The following is a 20,878-nucleotide window of genomic DNA, read 5'->3' on the forward strand; positions in this document are numbered from 1 at the left end:
TCTGCCTCTGCCTGCCTGCCTCTGCCCCTGCCTGCCTCTGCCTGCCTCTGCCTGCCTCTGTTTGCTTCTGCCTGCCTGCCTCTGCCTCTGCCTCTGCCTCTGCCTGCCTGCCTCTGCCTCAGCCTCTGCCTCTGCCTGCCTGCCTCTGCCTCAGCCTCTGCCTACCTGACTCTGCCTCTGCCTGCCTGCCTCTGCCTCTACCTGCCTGCCTCTGCCTGCTTGGCTCTGCCTCTGCCTCTACCTGCCTGCCTCTGCCTCTGCCTGCCTGCCTGCCTTTGCCTCTGCCTCTGCCTGCCTGCCTCTGCCTCTGCCTCTGCCTGCCTGCCTCTGCCTCTGCCTGCCTGCCTCTGCCTGCCTGCCTCTGCCTGCCTGCCTGCCTGCCTGCCTCTGCCTGCCTGCCTGCCTGCCTCTGCCTGCCTGCCTGCCTCTGTCTGCCTGTCTGCCTGCCTGCCTGCGGCCTGCCTGCCTGCCTGCCTCTGCCTGCCTGCCTGCCTCTGCCTGCCTGGCTGCCTCTGCCTGCCTGCCTGCCTGCCTCTGCCTGCCTGCCTGCCTGCCTCTGCCTGCCTCTGCCTGCCTCTGCCTGCCTGCCTGCCTCTGCCTGCCTCTGCCTGCCTCTGCCTGCCTCTGCCTCTTCCTGCCTCTGCCTGCCTCTGCCTCTGCCTGCCTCTGCCTGCCTGCCTCTGCCTCTACCTGCCTGCCTCTGCCTGGCTCTGCCTGCCTCTGCCTCTGCCTGCCTCTGCCTGCCTCTGCGTCTGCCTGCCTCTGCCTCAGCCTGCCTCAGCCTGCCTCTGCCTCTGCCTGCCTGCCTCTGCCTCTGCCTCAGCCTCTGCCTCTGCCTGCCTGACTCTGCCTCTGCCTCTGCCTGCCTGCCTCTGCCTGTGCCTCTACCTGCCTGCCTTTGCCTCTGCCTCTGCCTGCCTGCCTCTGCCTCTGCCTGCCTGCTTGCCTGCCTCTGTCTGCCTGTCTGCCTGCCCTCTGCCTGCCTGCGGCCTGCCTGCGGCCTGCCTGCCTGCCCCTACCTGCCTGCCTGCCTGCCTGCCTCTGCCTGCCAGCCTGCCTCTGCCTCTACCTGCCTCTGCCTCTGCCTGCCTCTGCCTGCCTCTGCGTCTGCCTGCCTCTGCCTCAGCCTGCCTCTGCCTCTGCCTCTGCCTGCCTCTGCCTGCCTCTGCCTCTACCTGCCTCTGCCTCTACCTGCCTCTGCCTGCCTCTGCGTCTGCCTGCTTCTGCCTCTGCCTCAGCCTGCCTCTGCCTCTGCCTCAGCCTGCCTCTGCCTGCCTCTGCCTCTGCCTGCCTGCCTCTGCCTCTGCCTGCCTGCCTTTGCCTCTGCCTCTGCCTGCCTGCCTCTGCCTCTGCCTGCCTGCCTGCCTCTGCCTGCCTGCCTGCCTCTGCCTGCCTGCCTGCCCCTGTCTGCCTGTCTGTCTGCCTGCCTGCCTGCCTCTGCCTGCCTGCCTGCCTCTGCCTGCCAGCCTGCCTCTGCCTGCCTGGCTGCCTCTGCCTGCCTGCCTGCCTCTGCCTGCCTCTGCCTGCCTCTGCTTGCCTCTGCCTCTGCCTGCCTCTGCCTGCCTCTGCCTGCCTCTGCCTGCCTGCCTCTGCCTCTGCCTCTGCCTGCCTCTGCCTGCCTCTGCCTGCCTCTGCCTGCCTGCCTCTGCCTCTGCCTGCCTCTGCCTCTGCCTGCCTGCCTGCCTCTGCCTGCCTGCCTGCCTGCCTGCCTCTGCCTCTGCCTGCCTGCCTCTGCCTCGGCCTGCCTGCTTCTGCCTCTGTGTGCCTCTGCCTCTGCCTGCCTCTGCCTCTGCCTGCCTCTGCATCTGCCTGCCTCTGCCTGCCTCTGCCTCAACCTGCCTCTGCCTCTGCCTGCCTCTGCCTCTGCCTGCCTCTGCCTGCCTCTACCTCTGCCTGCCTCTGCCTGCCTCTGTCTCTGCCTGCCTCTGCCTCTGCCTGCCTCTGCCTGCCTCTGCCTGCCTCTGCCTGCCTGCCTGCCTGCCTGCCTCTGCCTGCCTGCCTCTGCCTCTGCGTGCCTCTGCCTGCCTCTGCCTGCCTCTGCCTGCCTCTGCTTGCCTGTGCCTGCCTCTGCCTGTGCCTGCCTGCCTCTGCCTCTGCCTGCCTCTGCCTGACTGCCTCTTCCTCTGCCTGCCCCTGCCTGCCTGCCTCTGCCTCTGCCTGCCTGCCTCTGCCTCTGCCTCTGCCTGCCTGCCTGCCTCTGCCTCTGCCTGCCTGCCTCTTCCTCTGCCTGCCTACCTCTGCCTGCCTGCCTCTGCCTGTGCCTGCCTCTGCCTGCCTCTGCCTTCCTCTGCCTGCCTGCCTCTGCTTCTGCCTGCCTCTGCCTGCCTCTGCCTGCCTGCCTGCCTCTGTCTCTGAGTGCCTCTGCCTGCCTGCCTCTGCCTCTAGCTGCCTCTGCCTGCCTGCCTCTGCCTCTGCCTGCCTCTGCTTGCCTGCCTCTCCCTCTGCCTGCCTCTGCCTGACTGCCTCTTCCTGTGCCTGCCCCTGCCTGCCTCTGCCTCTGCCTGCCTGCCTCTGCCTGCCTCTGCCTGCCTCTGCCTGCCTCTGCCTGCCTGCCTCTGCCTGCCTGCCTGCCTCTGCCTGCCTGCCTCTGCCTGCCTGCCTCTGCCTGCCTACCTGCCTGCCTGCCTCTGCCTCTGCCTCTGCCTGCTTGCCTCTGCCTCTGCCTGCCTGCCTCTGCCTGCCTGCCTCTGCCTCTGCCTGCCTCTGCCTGCCTCTGCCTCTGCCTGCCTCTGCCTCTGCCTGCCTCTGCCTGCCTCTGCCTGCCTCTGCCTCTGCCTCTGCCTGCCTCTGCCTGCCTCTGCCTGCCTCTGCCTGCCTCTGCCTCTGCCTGCCTCTGCCTGCCTGCCTCTGCCTGCCTGCCTGCCTCTGCCTCTGCCTGCCTCTTCCTGCCTCTGCCTGCCTCTGCCTCTGCCTGCCTCTGCCTGACTGCCTCTTCCTCTGCCTGCCCCTGCCTGCCTGCCTCTGCCTCTGCCTGCCTCTGCCAGCCTCTGCCTGCCTCTGCCTGCCTCTGCCTGCCTGCCTCTGTTTGCTTCTGCCTGCCTGCCTGCCTCTGCCTCTGCCTGCCTGCGTGCCTGCCTTTGCCTCTGCCTGCCTGCCTGCCTCTGCTTGCCTCTGCCTGCCTGCCTCTGCCTCTGCCTCTGCAAGCCTCTGGCTGCCTATGCCTGCCTGCCTGCCTTTGCCTCTGCCTGCCTGCCTCTGCCTCTGCCTGCCTGCCTGCCTCTGCATCTGCCTGCCTGCCTGCCTGCCTCTGCCACTGCCTGCCTGCCTCTTCCTCAGCCTGCCTACCTCTGCCTGCCTGCCTCTGCCTGTGCCTGCCTCTGCTTCTGCCTCTGCCTGCCTCTGCCAGCCTCTGCCTGCCTGCCTCTGCCTCTGCCTGCCTCTGCCTGCCTGCCTCTGCCTCTGCCTGCCTCTGCCTGCCTGCCTTCCTCTGCCTCTGATTGCCTCTGCCTGCCTGCCTCTGCCTCTGGCTGCCTCTACCTGCCTGCCTCTGCCTCTGCCTGCCTCTGCCTCTGCCTGCCTGCCTCTACCTGCCTCTGCCTGCCTCTGCGTCTGCCTGCCTCTGCCTCAGCCTGCCTCTGCCTCTACCTGCCTGCCTCTGCCTCTACCTGCCTCTGCCTCTGCCTGCCTCTGCCTGCCTCTGCCTGCCTCTGCGTCTGCCTGCTTCTGCCTCTGCCTCTGCCTGCCTGCCTGCCTTTGCCTCTGCCTCTCCCTGCCTGCCTCTGCCTCTGCCTGCCTGCCTGCCTCCCTGCCTGCCTGCCTCTGCCTGCCTGCCTGCCCCTGTCTGCCTGTCTGCCTGCCTGCCTGCCTCTGCCTGCCTGCCTGCCTCTGCCTGCCAGCCTGCCTCTGCCTGCCTGGCTGCCTCTGCCTGCCTGCCTGCCTCTGCCTGCCTGCCTGCCTGCCTCTGCCTGCCTCTGCCTGCCTCTGCTTGCCTCTGGCTCTGCCTCTGCCTGCCTCTGCCTGCCTCTGCCTCTGCCTGCCTCTGCCTGCCTCTGCCTGCCTCTGCCTGCCTCTGCCTCTGCCTGCCTCTGCCTGCCTCTGCCTGCCTCTGCCTGCCTCTGCCTGCCTCTGCCTGCCTGCCTGCCTGCCTCTGCCTGCCTGCCTCTGCCTCTGCGTGCCTCTGCCTGCCTCTGCCTGCCTCTGCCTGCCTCTGCCTGCCTCTGCTTGCCTCTGCCTGCCTCTGCCTGTGCCTGCCTGCCTCTGCCTCTGCCTGCCTCTGCCTGACTGCCTCTTCCTCTGCCTGCCCCTGCCTGCCTGCCTCTGCCTCTGCCTGCCTGCCTCTGCCTCTGCCTGCCTCTGCCTGCCTGCCTCTGCCTCAGCCTCTGCCTCTGCCTACCTGACTCTGCCTCTGCCTGCCTGCCTCTGCCCCTGCCTGCCTCTGTTTGCTTCTGCCTGCCTGCCTCTGCCTCTGCCTCTGCCTGCCTGCCTCTGCCTCAGCCTCTGCCTCTGCCTGCCTGCCTCTGCCTCAGCCTCTGCCTCTGCCTACCTGACTCTGCCTCTGCCTGCCTGCCTCTGCCTCTACCTGCCTGTCTCTGCCTGCCTCTGCCTGCTTGGCTCTGCCTCTGCCTCTACCTGCCTGCCTCTGCCTCTGCCTGCCTGCCTGCCTGCCTTTGCCTCTGCCTCTGCCTGCCTGCCTCTGCCTCTGCCTGCCTGCCTCTGCCTCTGCCTGCCTGCCTCTGCCTCTGCCTGCCTGCCTGCCTGCCTCTGTCTGCCTGCCTGCCTGCCTCTGCCTGCCTGCCTGCCTCTGTCTGCCTGTCTGCCTGCCTGCCTGCGGCCTGCCTGCCTGCCTGCCTCTGCCTGCCTGCCTGCCTCTGCCTGCCTGGCTGCCTCTGCCTGCCTGCCTGCCTGCCTCTGCCTGCCTGCCTGCCTCTGCCTGCCTCTGCCTGCCTGCCTGCCTCTGCCTGCCTCTGCCTGCCTCTGCCTCTTCCTGCCTCTGCCTGCCTCTGCCTGCCTCTGCCTCTGCCTGCCTCTGCCTGCCTGCCTCTGCCTCTACCTGCCTGCCTCTGCCTGCCTCTGCCTGCCTCTGCCTGCCTCTGCCTCTGCCTGCCTCTGCCTCTGCCTGCCTGCCTGCCTCTGCCTGCCTGCCTGCCTGCCTGCCTCTGCCTCTGCCTGCCTGCCTCTGCCTCGGCCTGCCTGCTTCTGCCTCTGTGTGCCTCTGCCTCTGCCTGCCTCTGCCTCTGCCTGCCTCTGCATCTGCCTGCCTCTGCCTGCCTCTGCCTCAACCTGCCTCTGCCTCTGCCTGCCTCTGCCTCTGCCTGCCTCTGCCTGCCTCTACCTCTGCCTGCCTCTACCTCTGCCTGCCTCTGCCTGCCTCTGTCTCTGCCTGCCTCTGCCTCTGCCTGCCTCTGCCTGCCTCTGCCTGCCTCTGCCTGCCTGCCTGCCTGCCTGCCTCTGCCTGCCTGCCTCTGCCTCTGCGTGCCTCTGCCTGCCTCTGCCTGCCTCTGCCTGCCTCTGCTTGCCTGTGCCTGCCTCTGCCTGTGCCTGCCTGCCTCTGCCTCTGCCTGCCTCTGCCTGACTGCCTCTTCCTCTGCCTGCCCCTGCCTGCCTGCCTCTGCCTCTGCCTGCCTGCCTCTGCCTCTGCCTCTGCCTGCCTGCCTGCCTCTGCCTCTGCCTGCCTGCCTCTTCCTCTGCCTGCCTACCTCTGCCTGCCTGCCTCTGCCTGTGCCTGCCTCTGCCTGCCTCTGCCTTCCTCTGCCTGCCTGCCTCTGCTTCTGCCTGCCTCTGCCTGCCTCTGCCTGCCTGCCTGCCTCTGTCTCTGAGTGCCTCTGCCTGCCTGCCTCTGCCTCTAGCTGCCTCTGCCTGCCTGCCTCTGCCTCTGCCTGCCTCTGCTTGCCTGCCTCTCCCTCTGCCTGCCTCTGCCTGACTGCCTCTTCCTGTGCCTGCCCCTGCCTGCCTCTGCCTCTGCCTGCCTGCCTCTGCCTGCCTCTGCCTGCCTCTGCCTGCCTCTGCCTGCCTGCCTCTGCCTGCCTGCCTGCCTCTGCCTGCCTGCCTCTGCCTGCCTGCCTCTGCCTGCCTACCTGCCTGCCTGCCTCTGCCTCTGCCTCTGCCTGCTTGCCTCTGCCTCTGCCTGCCTGCCTCTGCCTGCCTGCCTCTGCCTCTGCCTGCCTCTGCCTGCCTCTGCCTCTGCCTGCCTCTGCCTCTGCCTGCCTCTGCCTGCCTCTGCCTGCCTCTGCCTCTGCCTCTGCCTGCCTCTGCCTGCCTCTGCCTGCCTCTGCCTGCCTCTGCCTCTGCCTGCCTCTGCCTGCCTGCCTCTGCCTGCCTGCCTCTGCCTGCCTGCCTGCCTCTGCCTCTGCCTGCCTCTTCCTGCCTCTGCCTGCCTCTGCCTCTGCCTGCCTCTGCCTGACTGCCTCTTCCTCTGCCTGCCCCTGCCTGCCTGCCTCTGCCTCTGCCTGCCTCTGCCAGCCTCTGCCTGCCTCTGCCTGCCTCTGCCTGCCTGCCTCTGTTTGCTTCTGCCTGCCTGCCTGCCTCTGCCTCTGCCTGCCTGCGTGCCTGCCTTTGCCTCTGCCTGCCTGCCTGCCTCTGCTTGCCTCTGCCTGCCTGCCTCTGCCTCTGCCTCTGCAAGCCTCTGGCTGCCTATGCCTGCCTGCCTGCCTTTGCCTCTGCCTGCCTGCCTCTGCCTCTGCCTGCCTGCCTGCCTCTGCATCTGCCTGCCTGCCTGCCTGCCTCTGCCACTGCCTCTGCCTGCCTGCCTGCCTCTGCCTCTGCCTGCCTGCCTCTTCCTCAGCCTGCCTACCTCTGCCTGCCTGCCTCTGCCTGTGCCTGCCTCTGCTTCTGCCTCTGCCTGCCTCTGCCAGCCTCTGCCTGCCTGCCTCTGCCTCTGCCTGCCTCTGCCTGCCTGCCTCTGCCTCTGCCTGCCTCTGCCTGCCTGCCTTCCTCTGCCTCTGATTGCCTCTGCCTGCCTGCCTCTGCCTCTGGCTGCCTCTACCTGCCTGCCTCTGCCTCTGCCTGCCTCTGCCTCTGCCTGCCTGCCTCTACCTGCCTCTGCCTGCCTCTGCGTCTGCCTGCCTCTGCCTCAGCCTGCCTCTGCCTCTACCTGCCTGCCTCTGCCTCTACCTGCCTCTGCCTCTGCCTGCCTCTGCCTGCCTCTGCCTGCCTCTGCGTCTGCCTGCTTCTGCCTCTGCCTCTGCCTGCCTGCCTGCCTTTGCCTCTGCCTCTCCCTGCCTGCCTCTGCCTCTGCCTGCCTGCCTGCCTCCCTGCCTGCCTGCCTCTGCCTGCCTGCCTGCCCCTGTCTGCCTGTCTGCCTGCCTGCCTGCCTCTGCCTGCCTGCCTGCCTCTGCCTGCCAGCCTGCCTCTGCCTGCCTGGCTGCCTCTGCCTGCCTGCCTGCCTCTGCCTGCCTGCCTGCCTGCCTCTGCCTGCCTCTGCCTGCCTCTGCTTGCCTCTGGCTCTGCCTCTGCCTGCCTCTGCCTGCCTCTGCCTCTGCCTGCCTCTGCCTGCCTCTGCCTGCCTCTGCCTGCCTCTGTCTCTGCCTGCCTCTGCCTCTGCCTGCCTCTGCCTGCCTCTGCCTGCCTCTGCCTGCCTCTGCCTGCCTCTGCCTGCCTCTGCCTGCCTGCCTGCCTGCCTCTGCCTGCCTGCCTCTGCCTCTGCGTGCCTCTGCCTGCCTCTGCCTGCCTCTGCCTGCCTCTGCCTGCCTCTGCTTGCCTCTGCCTGCCTCTGCCTGTGCCTGCCTGCCTCTGCCTCTGCCTGCCTCTGCCTGACTGCCTCTTCCTCTGCCTGCCCCTGCCTGCCTGCCTCTGCCTCTGCCTGCCTGCCTCTGCCTCTGCCTGCCTCTGCCTGCCTGCCTCTGCCTCAGCCTCTGCCTCTGCCTACCTGACTCTGCCTCTGCCTGCCTGCCTCTGCCCCTGCCTGCCTCTGTTTGCTTCTGCCTGCCTGCCTCTGCCTCTGCCTCTGCCTGCCTGCCTCTGCCTCAGCCTCTGCCTCTGCCTGCCTGCCTCTGCCTCAGCCTCTGCCTCTGCCTACCTGACTCTGCCTCTGCCTGCCTGCCTCTGCCTCTACCTGCCTGTCTCTGCCTGCCTCTGCCTGCTTGGCTCTGCCTCTGCCTCTACCTGCCTGCCTCTGCCTCTGCCTGCCTGCCTGCCTGCCTTTGCCTCTGCCTCTGCCTGCCTGCCTCTGCCTCTGCCTGCCTGCCTCTGCCTCTGCCTGCCTGCCTGCCTGCCTCTGTCTGCCTGCCTGCCTGCCTCTGCCTGCCTGCCTGCCTCTGTCTGCCTGTCTGCCTGCCTGCCTGCGGCCTGCCTGCCTGCCTGCCTCTGCCTGCCTGCCTGCCTCTGCCTGCCTGGCTGCCTCTGCCTGCCTGCCTGCCTGCCTCTGCCTGCCTGCCTGCCTCTGCCTGCCTCTGCCTGCCTGCCTGCCTCTGCCTGCCTCTGCCTGCCTCTGCCTCTTCCTGCCTCTGCCTGCCTCTGCCTGCCTCTGCCTGCCTGCCTCTGCCTCTACCTGCCTGCCTCTGCCTGCCTCTGCCTGCCTCTGCCTGCCTCTGCCTCTGCCTGCCTCTGCCTGCCTCTGCGTCGGCCTGCCTCTGCCTCAGCCTGCCTCTGCCTGCCTGCCTCTGCCTCTGCCTCAGCCTCTGCCTGCCTGACTCTGCCTCTGCCTCTGCCTGCCTGCCTCTGCCTGTGCCTCTACCTGCCTGCCTTTGCCTCTGCCTCTGCCTGCCTGCCTCTGCCTCTGCCTGCCTGCCTGCCTGCCTCTGTCTGCCTGTCTGCCTGCCCTCTGCCTGCCTGCGGCCTGCCTGCCTGCCCCTACCTGCCTGCCTGCCTGCCTGCCTCTGCCTGCCAGCCTGCCTCTGCCTCTACCTGCCTCTGCCTCTGCCTGCCTCTGCCTGCCTCTGCGTCTGCCTGCCTCTGCCTGCCTCTGCCTCTACCTGCCTCTGCCTGCCTCTGCCTGCCTCTGCGTCTGCCTGCTTCTGCCTCTGCCTCAGCCTGCCTCTGCCTCTGCCTCTGCCTCAGCCTGCCTCTGCCTCTGCCTCTGCCTGCCTGCCTCTGCCTCTGCCTGCCTGCCTGCCTTTGCCTCTGCCTCTGCCTGCCTGCCTCTGCCTCTGCCTGCCTGCCTGCCTCTGCCTGCCTGCCTGCCTCTGCCTGCCTGCCTGCCCCTGTCTGCCTGTCTGTCTGCCTGCCTGCCTGCCTCTGCCTGCCTGCCTGCCTCTGCCTGCCAGCCTGCCTCTGCCTGCCTGGCTGCCTCTGCCTGCCTGCCTGCCTCTGCCTGCCTCTGCTTGCCTCTGCCTCTGCCTGCCTCTGCCTGCCTCTGCCTGCCTGCCTCTGCCTCTGCCTCTGCCTGCCTCTGCCTGCCTCTGCCTGCCTGCCTCTGCCTCTGCCTGCCTCTGCCTCTGCCTCTGCCTGCCTGCCTGCCTCTGCCTGCCTGCCTGCCTGCCTGCCTCTGCCTCTGAATGCCTGCCTCTGCCTCTGCCTGCCTGCCTCTGCCTCGGTCTGCCTGCTTCCGCCTCTGTCTGCCTCTGCCTCTGCCTGCCTCTGCCTGCCTCTGCCTCTGCCTGCCTCTGCCTGCCTCTGCCTCAACCTGCCTCTGCCTCTGCCTGCCTCTGCCTGCCTCTGCCTGCCTCTACCTCTGCCTGCCTCTGCCTGTCTCTGCCTGCCTGCCTCTGCCTCTGCCTGCCTCTGCCTGCCCGCCTCTGCCTCTGGCTGCCTCTGCCTCTGCCTCTGCCTGCCTGCCTCCGCCTCTGCCTGCCTGCCTGCCTGCCTCTGCCTGCCTGCCTGCCTCTGCCTGCCTGCCTGCCTCTGTCTGCCTGTCTGCGTGCCTGACTGCCTCTGCCTGCCTGCCTGCCTCTGCCTGCCTGCCTGCCTCTGCCTCTGCTTGCCTGCCTGCCTCTGCCTCTGCCTGCCTGCCTGCCTGCCTGCCTCTGCCTCTGCCTGCCTGCCTCTGCCTCTGCCTGCCTGCCTCTTCCTCTGCCTGCCTACCTCTGCCTGCCTGCCTCTGCCTGTGCCTGCCTCTGCCTGCCTCTGCCTTCCTCTGCCTGCCTGCCTCTGCTTCTGCCTGCCTCTGCCTGCCTGCCTCTGCCTCTGCCTGCCTCTGCCTGCCTGCCTCTGCCTCTGCCTGCCTCTGCTTGCCTGCCTCTCCCTCTGCCTGCCTCTGCCTGACTGCCTCTTCCTCTGCCTGCCTCTGCCTGACTGCCTCTTCCTGTGCCTGCCCCTGCCTGCCTCTGCCTCTGCCTGCCTGCCTCTGCCTGCCTCTGCCTGCCTCTGCCTGCCTCTGCCTGCCTGCCTCTGCCTGCCTGCCTGCCTCTGCCTGCCTGCCTCTGCCTGCCTGCCTCTGCCTGCCTACCTGCCTGCCTGCCTCTGCCTCTGCCTCTGCCTGCCTGCCTCTGCCTCTGCCTGCCTGCCTCTGCCTGCCTCTGCCTGCCTGCCTCTGCCTCTGCCTGCCTCTGCCTGCCTCTGCCTCTGCCTGCCTCTGCCTGCCTCTGCCTCTGCCTGCCTCTGCCTGCCTGCCTCTGCCTGCCTGCCTCTGCCTGCCTGCCTGCCTCTGCCTCTGCCTGCCTCTTCCTGCCTCTGCCTGCCTCTGCCTCTGCCTGCCTCTGCCTGACTGCCTCTTCCTCTGCCTGCCCCTGCCTGCCTGCCTCTGCCTCTGCCTGCCTCTGCCAGCCTCTGCCTGCCTCTGCCTGCCTCTGCCTGCCTGCCTCTGTTTGCTTCTGCCTGCCTGCCTGCCTCTGCCTCTGCCTGCCTGCGTGCCTGCCTTTGCCTCTGCCTGCCTGCCTGCCTCTGCTTGCCTCTGCCTGCCTGCCTCTGCCTCTGCCTCTGCAAGCCTCTGGCTGCCTATGCCTGCCTGCCTGCCTTTGCCTCTGCCTGCCTGCCTCTGCCTCTGCCTGCCTGCCTGCCTCTGCATCTGCCTGCCTGCCTGCCTCTGCCACTGCCTCTGCCTGCCTGCCTGCCTCTGCCTCTGCCTGCCTGCCTCTTCCTCAGCCTGCCTACCTCTGCCTGCCTGCCTCTGCCTGTGCCTGCCTCTGCTTCTGCCTCTGCCTGCCTCTGCCAGCCTCTGCCTGCCTGCCTCTGCCTCTGCCTGCCTCTGCCTGCCTGCCTCTGCCTCTGCCTGCCTCTGCCTGCCTGCCTTCCTCTGCCTCTGATTGCCTCTGCCTGCCTGCCTCTGCCTCTGGCTGCCTCTACCTGCCTGCCTCTGCCTGCCTGCCTCTGCCTCTGCCTGCCTGCCTCTGCCTCTCCCTGCCTCTGCCTCTGCCTGCCTCTGCCTGCCTCTGCCTGCCTCTGCCTCTACCTGCCTCTGCCTGCCTCTGCGTCTGCCTGCCTCTGCCTCAGCCTGCCTCTGCCTCTACCTGCCTGCCTCAGCCTCTACCTGCCTCTGCCTCTGCCTGCCTCTGCCTGCCTCTGCCTGCCTCTGCGTCTGCCTGCTTCTGCCTCTGCCTCTGCCTGCCTGCCTGCCTTTGCCTCTGCCTCTCCCTGCCTGCCTCTGCCTCTGCCTGCCTGCCTGCCTCCCTGCCTGCCTGCCTCTGCCTGCCTGCCTGCCCCTGTCTGCCTGTCTGCCTGCCTGCCTGCCTCTGCCTGCCTGGCTGCCTCTGCCTGCCTGCCTGCCTCTGCCTGCCTGCCTGCCTGCCTCTGCCTGCCTCTGCCTGCCTCTGCTTGCCTCTGGCTCTGCCTCTGCCTGCCTCTGCCTGCCTCTGCCTCTGCCTGCCTCTGCCTGCCTCTGTCTCTGCCTGCCTCTGCCTCTGCCTGCCTCTGCCTGCCTCTGCCTGCCTCTGCCTGCCTCTGCCTGCCTCTGCCTGCCTGCCTGCCTGCCTCTGCCTCTGCGTGCCTCTGCCTGCCTCTGCCTGCCTCTGCCTGCCTCTGCCTGCCTCTGCCTGCCTCTGCCTCTGCCTGCCTCTGCCTGACTGCCTCTTCCTCTGCCTGCCCCTGCCTGCCTGCCTCTGCCTCTGCCTGCCTGCCTCTGCCTCTGCCTGCCTCTGCCTGCCTCTGCCTGCCTGCCTCTGCCTCAGCCTCTGCCTCTGCCTACCTGACTCTGCCTCTGCCTGCCTGCCTCTGCCCCTGCCTGCCTCTGTTTGCTTCTGCCTGCCTGCCTCTGCCTCTGCCTGCCTGCCTCTGCCTCAGCCTCTGCCTCTGCCTGCCTGCCTCTGCCTCAGCCTCTGCCTCTGCCTACCTGACTCTGCCTCTGCCTGCCTGCCTCTGCCTCTACCTGCCTGCCTCTGCCTGCCTCTGCCTGCTTGGCTCTGCCTCTGCCTCTACCTGCCTGCCTCTGCCTCTGCCTGCCTGCCTGCCTTTGCCTCTGCCTCTGCCTGCCTGCCTCTGCCTCTGCCTGCCTGCCTCTGCCTCTGCCTGCCTGACTCTGCCTCTGCCTGCCTGCCTGCCTGCCTCTGTCTGCCTGCCTGCCTGCCTCTGCCTGCCTGCCTGCCTCTGTCTGCCTGTCTGCCTGCCTGCCTGCGGCCTGCCTGCCTGCCTGCCTCTGCCTGCCTGCCTGCCTCTGCCTGCCTGGCTGCCTCTGCCTGCCTGCCTGCCTGCCTCTGCCTGCCTGCCTGCCTCTGCCTGCCTCTGCCTGCCTGCCTGCCTCTGCCTGCCTCTGCCTGCCTCTGCCTCTTCCTGCCTCTGCCTGCCTCTGCCTGCCTCTGCCTCTGCCTGCCTCTGCCTGCCTGCCTCTGCCTCTACCTGCCTGCCTCTGCCTGCCTCTGCCTGCCTCTGCCTGCCTCTGCCTCTGCCTGCCTCTGCCTGCCTCTGCGTCGGCCTGCCTCTGCCTCAGCCTGCCTCTGCCTGCCTGCCTCTGCCTCTGCCTCAGCCTCTGCCTGCCTGACTCTGCCTCTGCCTCTGCCTGCCTGCCTCTGCCTGTGCCTCTACCTGCCTGCCTTTGCCTCTGCCTCTGCCTGCCTGCCTCTGCCTCTGCCTGCCTGCCTGCCTGCCTCTGTCTGCCTGTCTGCCTGCCCTCTGCCTGCCTGCGGCCTGCCTGCCTGCCCCTACCTGCCTGCCTGCCTGCCTGCCTCTGCCTGCCAGCCTGCCTCTGCCTCTACCTGCCTCTGCCTCTGCCTGCCTCTGCCTGCCTCTGCGTCTGCCTGCCTCTGCCTCAGCCTGCCTCTGCCTCTGCCTGCCTCTGCCTGCCTCTGCCTCTACCTGCCTCTGCCTGCCTCTGCCTGCCTCTGCGTCTGCCTGCTTCTGCCTCTGCCTCAGCCTGCCTCTGCCTCTGCCTCTGCCTCAGCCTGCCTCTGCCTGCCTCTGCCTCTGCCTGCCTGCCTCTGCCTCTGCCTGCCTGCCTGCCTTTGCCTCTGCCTCTGCCTGCCTGCCTCTGCCTCTGCCTGCCTGCCTGCCTCTGCCTGCCTGCCTGCCTCTGCCTGCCTGCCTGCCCCTGTCTGCCTGTCTGTCTGCCTGCCTGCCTGCCTCTGCCTGCCTGCCTGCCTCTGCCTGCCAGCCTGCCTCTGCCTGCCTGGCTGCCTCTGCCTGCCTGCCTGCCTCTGCCTGCCTCTGCCTGCCTCTGCTTGCCTCTGCCTCTGCCTGCCTCTGCCTGCCTCTGCCTGCCTGCCTCTGCCTCTGCCTGCCTCTGCCTGCCTCTGCCTGCCTCTGCCTGCCTGCCTCTGCCTCTGCCTGCCTCTGCCTCTGCCTGCCTGCCTGCCTCTGCCTGCCTGCCTGCCTGCCTGCCTCTGCCTCTGAATGCCTGCCTCTGCCTCTGCCTGCCTGCCTCTGCCTCGGTCTGCCTGCTTCCGCCTCTGTCTGCCTCTGCCTCTGCCTGCCTCTGCCTGCCTCTGCCTCTGCCTGCCTCTGCCTCAACCTGCCTCTGCCTCTGCCTGCCTCTGCCTGCCTCTGCCTGCCTCTACCTCTGCCTGCCTCTGCCTGTCTCTGCCTGCCTGCCTCTGCCTCTGCCTGCCTCTGCCTGCCCGCCTGTGCCTCTGGCTGCCTCTGCCTCTGCCTCTGCCTGCCTGCCTCCGCCTCTGCCTGCCTGCCTGCCTGCCTCTGCCTGCCTGCCTGCCTCTGCCTGCCTGCCTGCCTCTGTCTGCCTGTCTGCGTGCCTGACTGCCTCTGCCTGCCTGCCTGCCTCTGCCTGCCTGCCTGCCTCTGCCTCTGCTTGCCTGCCTGCCTCTGCCTCTGCCTGCCTGCCTGCCTGCCTGCCTCTGCCTCTGCCTGCCTGCCTCTGCCTCTGCCTGCCTGCCTCTTCCTCTGCCTGCCTACCTCTGCCTGCCTGCCTCTGCCTGTGCCTGCCTCTGCCTGCCTCTGCCTGTGCCTGCCTCTGCCTGCCTGCCTCTGCCTCTGCCTGCATCTGCCTGCCTACCTCTGCCTCTGCCTGCCTCTGCCTGCCTCTGCCTGCCTGCCTGCCTCTGTCTCTGAGTGCCTCTGCCTGCCTGCCTCTGCCTCTGGCTGCCTCTGCCTGCCTGCCTCTGCCTCTGCCTGCCTCTGCTTGCCTGCCTCTCCCTCTGCCTGCCTCTGCCTGACTGCCTCTTCCTCTGCCTGCCTCTGCCTGACTGCCTCTTCCTGTGCCTGCCCCTGCCTGCCTCTGCCTCTGCCTGCCTGCCTCTGCCTGCCTCTGCCTGCCTCTGCCTGCCTCTGCCTGCCTCTGCCTGCCTGGCTGCCTCTGCCTGCCTCTGCCTGCCTGCCTGCCTGCCTCTGCCTGCCTGCCTCTGCCTGCCTACCTGCCTGCCTCTGCCTCTGCCTGCCTGCCTCTGCCTGCCTGCCTCTGCCTCTGCCTGCCTCTGCCTGCCTCTGCCTGCCTCTGCCTCTGCCTGCCTCTGCCTGCCTGCCTCTGCCTGCCTGCCTCTGCCTGCCTGCCTGCCTCTGCCTCTGCCTGCCTCTTCCTGCCTCTGCCTGCCTCTGCCTCTGCCTGCCTCTGCCTCTGCCTGCCTCTGCCTGACTGCCTCTTCCTCTGCCTGCCCCTGCCTGCCTGCCTCTGCCTCTGCCTGCCTGCCTCTGCCTTTGCCTGCCTCTGCCTGCCTGCCTCTGCCTGCCTCTGCCTGCCTCTGCCTGCCTGCCTCTGTTTGCTTCTGCCTGCCTGCCTGCCTCTGCCTCTGCCTGCCTGCGTGCCTGCCTCTGCCTCTGCCTGCCTGCGTGCCTGCCTTTGCCTCTGCCTGCCTGCCTGCCTCTGCTTGCCTCTGCCTGCCTGCCTCTGCCTCTGCCTCTGCAAGCCTCTGGCTGCCTGTGCCTGCCTGCCTGCCTTTGCCTCTGCCTGCCTGCCTCTGCCTCTGCCTGCCTGCCTGCCTCTGCATCTGCCTGCCTGCCTGCCTCTGCCACTGCCTCTGCCTGCCTGCCTGCCTCTGCCTCTGCCTGCCTGCCTCTTCCTCAGCCTGCCTACCTCTGCCTGCCTGCCTCTGCCTGTGCCTGCCTCTGCCTCTGCCTCTGCCTGCCTCTGCCTGCCTCTGCCTGCCTGCCTCTGGCTCTGCCTGCCTCTGCCTGCCTGCCTCTGCCTCTGCCTGCCTCTGCCTGCCTGCCTTCCTCTGCCTCTGATTGCCTCTGCCTGCCTGCCTCTGCCTCTGGCTGCCTCTACCTGCCTGCCTCTGCCTGCCTGCCTGCCTCTGCCTCTGCCTGCCTCTGCCTCTGCCTGCCTCTGCCTGCCTCTGCCTCTACCTGCCTCTGCCTGCCTCTGCATCTGCCTGCCTCTGCCTCAGCCTGCCTCTGCCTCTGCCTCTACCTGCCTGCCTCTGCCTGCCTCTGCCTCTACCTGCCTCTGCCTGCCTCTGCCTGCCTCTGCGTCTGCCTGCTTCTGCCTCTGCCTCAGCCTGCCTCTGCCTCTGCCTCTGCCTGCCTCTGCCTCAGCCTCTGCCTCTGCCTCTGCCTGCCTGCCTCTGCCTCTGCCTCTGCCTGCCTGCCTGCCTTTGCCTCTGCCTCTCCCTGCCTGCCTGTGCCTCTGCCTGCCTGCCTGCCTGCCTGCCTGCCTCTGCCTGCCTGCCTGCCTGCCTGCCTCTGCCTGCCTGCCTGCCCCTGTCTGCCTGTCTGCCTGCCTGCCTGCCTGCCTGCCTCTGCCTGCCTGCCTGCCTCTGCCTGCCAGCCTGCCTCTGCCTGCCTGGCTGCCTCTGCCTGCCTGCCTGCCTCTGCCTGCCTGCCTCTGCCTGCCTCTGCTTGCCTCTGCCTCTGCCTCTACCTGCCTCTGCCTGCCTCTGCCTCTGCCTGCCTCTGCCTGCCTCTGTCTCTGCCTGCCTCTGCCTCTGCCTGCCTCTGCCTGCCTCTGCCTGCCTCTGCCTGCCTCTGCCTGCCTCTGCCTGCCTGCCTGCCTGCCTCTGCCTGCCTGCCTCTGCCTCTGCGTGCCTCTGCCTGCCTCTGCCTGCCTCTGCCTGCCTCTGCCTGCCTCTGCTTGCCTCTGCCTGCCTCTGCCTGTGCCTGCCTGCCTCTGCCTCTGCCTGCCTCTGCCTGACTGCCTCTTCCTCTGCCTGCCCCTGCCTGCCTGCCTCTGCCTCTGTCTGCCTCTGCCTTCCTCTGCCTGACTCTGCCTGCTGCCTCCGCCCCTGCCTGCCTCTGCCTGCCTCTGCCTGCCTCTGCCTGCCTCTGTTTGCTTCTGCCTGCCTGCCTCTGCCTCTGCCTCTGCCTGCCTGCCTCTGCCTCAGCCTCTGCCTCTGCCTGCCTGCCTCTGCCTCAGCCTCTGCCTCTGCCTACCTGACTCTGCCTCTGCCTGCCTGCCTCTGCCTCTACCTGCCTGCCTCTGCCTGCCTCTGCCTGCTTGGCTCTGCCTCTGCCTCTACCTGCCTGCCTCTGCCTCTGCCTGCCTGCCTTTGCCTCTGCCTCTGCCTGCCTGCCTCTGCCTCTGCCTCTGCCTCTGCCTGCCTGCCTCTGCCTCTGCCTGCCTGCCTCTGCCTCTGCCTGCCTGCCTGCCTGCCTCTGCCTGCCTGCCTGCCTCTGCCTGCCTGCCTGCCTCTGTCTGCCTGTCTGCCTGCCTGCCTCTGCCTGCTTGCCTCTGCCTCTGCCTGCCTCTGCCTCTGCCTGCCTCTGCCTCTGCCTGAATCTACCTGCCTCTGCCTCTGCTTGCCTCTGCGTCTGCCTGCCTCTGCCTCTGCCTCTGCCTGCCTCTGCCTCTGCCCTCCTCTGCCTCTGCCTGCCTCTGCCTGCCTGCCTCTGACTCTGCCTGCCTCTGCCTGCCTGCCTCTGCCTGCCTGCCTCTGCCTCTGCCTGCCTGCCTCCGCCTGCCTCTGCCTGCCTCTGCCTGCCTCTGCGTCTGCCTGCCTTTGCCTCTGCCTGCCTCTGCCTCTGCCTGCCTGCCTGCCTCTGCCTCTACCTGCCTCTGCCTGCCTCTGCCTGCCTCTGCGTCTGCATGCCTCTGACTCAGCCTGCCTCTGCCTCTGCCTCTACCTGCCTGCCTCTGCCTGCCTCTGCCTCTACCTGCCTCTGCCTGCCTCTGCCTGCCTCTGCGTCTGCCTGCTTCTGCCTCTGCCTCAGCCTGCCTCTGCCTCTGCCTCTGCCTGCCTCTGCCTCAGCCTCTGCCTCTGCCTCTGCCTGCCTGCCTCTGCCTCTGCCTGCCTGCCTGCCTTTGCCTCTGCCTCTCCCTGCCTGCCTCTCCCTCTGCCTGCCTGCCTGCCTGCCTCTGCCTGCCTGCCTGCCTGCCTGCCTCTGCCTGCCTGCCTGCCCCTGTCTGCCTGTCTGCCTGCCTGCCTGCCTGCCTCTGCCTGCCTGCCTGCCTCTGCCTGCCAGCCTGCCTCTGCCTGCCTGGCTGCCTCTGCCTGCCTGCCTGCCTCTGCCTGCATGCCTGCCTGCCTCTGCCTGCCTCTGCCTGCCTCTGCTTGCCTCTGCCTCTGCCTCTGCCTGCCTCTGCCTCTGCCTGCCTCTGCCTGCCTCTGTCTCGGCCTGCCTCTGCCTGCCTCTGCCTGCCTCTCCCTGCCTCTGCCTGCCTCTGCCTGCCTGCCTGCCTGCCTCTGCCTGCCTGCCTCTGCCTCTGCGTGCCTCTGCCTGCCTCTGCCTGCCTCTGCCTGCCTCTGCCTGCCTCTGCCTGCCTCTGCTTGCCTCTGCCTGCCTCTGCCTGTGCCTGCCTGCCTCTGCCTCTGCCTGCCTCTGCCTGACTGCCTCTTCCTCTGCCTGCCCCTGCCTGCCTGCCTCTGCCTCTGCCTGCCTCTGCCTTCCTCTGCCTGACTCTGCCTGCTGCCTCCGCCCCTGCCTGCCTCTGCCTGCCTCTGCCTGCCTCTGTTTGCTTCTGCCTGCCTGCCTCTGCCTCTGCCTCTGCCTGTCTGCCTCTGCCTCAGCCTCTGCCTGCCTCTGCCTGCTTGGCTCTGCCTCTGCCTCTACCTGCCTGCCTCTGCCTGCCTGCCTTTGCCTCTGCCTCTGCCTGCCTGCCTCTGCCTCTGCCTCTGCCTGCCTGCCTCTGCCTCTGCCTGCCTGCCTCTGCCTCTGCCTGCCTGCCTGCCTGCCTCTGCCTGCCTGCCTCTTCCTCTGCCTGCCTGCCTCTGCCTCTACCTGCCTCTGCCTGCCTCTGCCTGCCTCTGCGTCTGCCTGCTTCTGCCTCTGGCTCAGCCTGCCTCTGCCTCTGCCTCTGCCTGCCTCTTCCTCAGCCTTTGCCTCTGCCTCTCCCTGCCTGCCTCTGCCTCTGCCTGCCTGCCTGCCTGCCTGCCTCTGCCTGCCTGCCTGCCTGCCCCTGTCTGCCTGTCTGCCTGCCTGCCTGCCTGCCTCTGCCTGCCAGCCTGCCTCTGCCTGCCAGCCTGCCTCTGCCTGCCTGGCTGCCTCTGCCTGCCTGCCTGCCTCTGCCTGCCTGCCTGCCTGCCTCTGCCTGCCTCTGCCTGCCTCTGCTTGCCTCTGCCTCTGCCTCTACCTGCCTCTGCCTGCCTCTGCCTCTGCCTGCCTCTGCCTGCCTCTGTCTCTGCCTGCCTCTGCCTCTGCCTGCCTCTGCCTGCCTGCCTCTGCCTCTGCGTGCCTCTGCCTGCCTCTGCCTGCCTCTGCTTGCCTCTGCTTGCCTCTGCCTGCCTCTGCCTGTGCCTGCCTGCCTCTGCCTCTGCCTGCCTCTGCCTGACTGCCTCTTCCTCTGCCTGCCCCTGCCTGCCTGCCTCTGCCTCTGCCTGCCTGCCTCTGCCTCTGTCTGCCTCTGCCTTCCTCTGCCTGACTCTGCCTGCTGCCTCCGCCCCTGCCTGCCTCTGCCTGCCTCTGCCTGCCTCTGTTTGCTTCTGCCTGCCTGCCTCTGCCTCTGCCTCTGCCTGCCTGCCTCTGCCTCAGCCTCTGCCTCTGCCTGCCTGTCTCTGCCTCAGCCTCTGCCTCTGCCTACCTGACTCTGCCTCTGCCTGTCTGCCTCTGCCTCTACCTGCCTGCCTCTGCCTGCCTCTGCCTGCTTGGCTCTGCCTCTGCCTCTACCTGCCTGCCTCTGCCTCTGCCTGCCTGCCTTTGCCTCTGCCTCTGCCTGCCTGCCTCTGCCTCTGCCTGCCTGCCTCTGCCTCTGCCTGCCTGCCTCTGCCTCTGCCTGCCTGCCTGCCTGCCTGCCTCTGCCTGCCTGCCTGCCTCTGTCTGCCTGCCTGCCTACGGCCTGCCTGCCTGCCTGCCTGCCTCTGCCTGCCTGCCTGCCTCTGCCTGCCTCTGCCTGCCTGCCTGCCTCTGCCTGCCTCTGCCTGCCTCTGCCTGCCTCTGCCTGCCTCTGCCTGCCTCTGCCTGCCTGCCTCTGCCTCTACCTGCCTGCCTCTGCCTGCCTCTGCCTGCCTCTGCGTCTGCCTGCCTCTGCCTCAGCCTGCCTCTGCCTCTGCCTGCCTGCCTCTGCCTCTGCCTCAGCCTCTGCCTCTGCCTGCCTGACTCTGCCTCTGCCTCTGCCTGCCTGCCTCTGCCTGTGCCTCTACCTGCCTGCCTTTGCCTTTGCCTGCCTGCCTCTGCCTCTGCCTGCCTGCCTGCCTGCCTCTGTCTGCCTGTCTGCCTGCCCTCTGCCTGCCTGCGGCCTGCCTGCCTGCCTGCCCCTACCTGCCTGCCTGCCTGCCTCTGCCTGCCAGCCTGCCTCTGCCTGCCTGCCTGCCTGCCTCTGCCTGCCTGCCTGCCTGCCTCTGCCTGCCTGCCTGCCTCTGCCTCTGCCTGCCTCTGCCTGCCTCTGCCAGCCTCTGCCTGCCTCTGCCTGCCTCTGCCTCTGCCTCCCTCTGCCTGCTTCTGCCTCTGCCTGCCTCTGCCTCTGCCTCTGCCTCTGCCTGCCTCTGCCTCTGCCTGCCTCTGCTGCCTCTGCCTGCCTCTGCCTCTGCCTGCCTCTGCCTCTGCCTGCCTCTGCCTCTGCCCCTGCCTGCCTGCCTCTGCCTGCCTGCCTCTGCCTCTGCCTGCCTCTGACTCTGCCTGCCTCTGCCTGCCTCTGCTTGCCTCTGCCTCTGCCTGCCTCTGCCTGACTGCCTCTTCCTCCGCCTGCCCCTGCCTCTGCCTGCCTGCCTCTGCCTCTGCCTGCCTCTGCCTGCCTCTGCCTGCCTCTGCCTGCCTCTGCCTCTGCGTGCCTCTGCGTCTGCCTGCCTCTGCCTCAGCCTGCCTGTGCCTCTGCGTGCCTGCCTCTGCCTCTGCTTCTGCCTCAGCTTCTGCCTCTGCCTGCCTGACTCTGCCTCTGCCTGCCTGCCTCTGCCTCTGCCTGCCTGTCTCAGCCTCTGCCTGCCTGCCTGCCTCTGCCTCTGCCTGCCTTTGCCTCTGCCTCTGCCTGCCTGCCTCTGCCTCTTCCTGCCTGCCTCTGCCTTTGCCTGCCTGCCTCCGCCTGCCTCTGCCTGTCTGCCTCACTGCCTGCCTGCCTGCCTCTGCCTGCCTCTGCCTGCCTCTGCCTGCCTGCCTGCCTGCCTGCCTCTGCCTCTGCCTCTGCCTGCCTGCCTGCCTCTGCCTCTGCCTGACTGCCTGCCTCTGCCTCTGTCTGCCTCGGCCTCTGCCTCAGCCTCTGCCTTCCTGACTCTGCCTCTGCCTCTGCCTGCCTGCCTCTGTCTCTGCCTGCCTGCCTCTGCCTGCCTGCCTCTGCCTTATCCTCTACCTCTGCCTGCCTGCCTCTGCCTCTGCCTGCCTGCCTGCCTGCATGCCTCTGCCTGCCTGCTTGCAGCCTGCCTGCCTGCCTGCGGCCTGCCTGCCAGCC

The sequence above is a fragment of the Amblyomma mixtum genome, chromosome 6 (genome assembly GCF_055824585.1).
Source record: "Amblyomma mixtum isolate Tamu chromosome 6, ASM5582458v1, whole genome shotgun sequence".
Lineage (NCBI taxonomy): Eukaryota > Metazoa > Arthropoda > Arachnida > Ixodida > Ixodidae > Amblyomma > Amblyomma mixtum.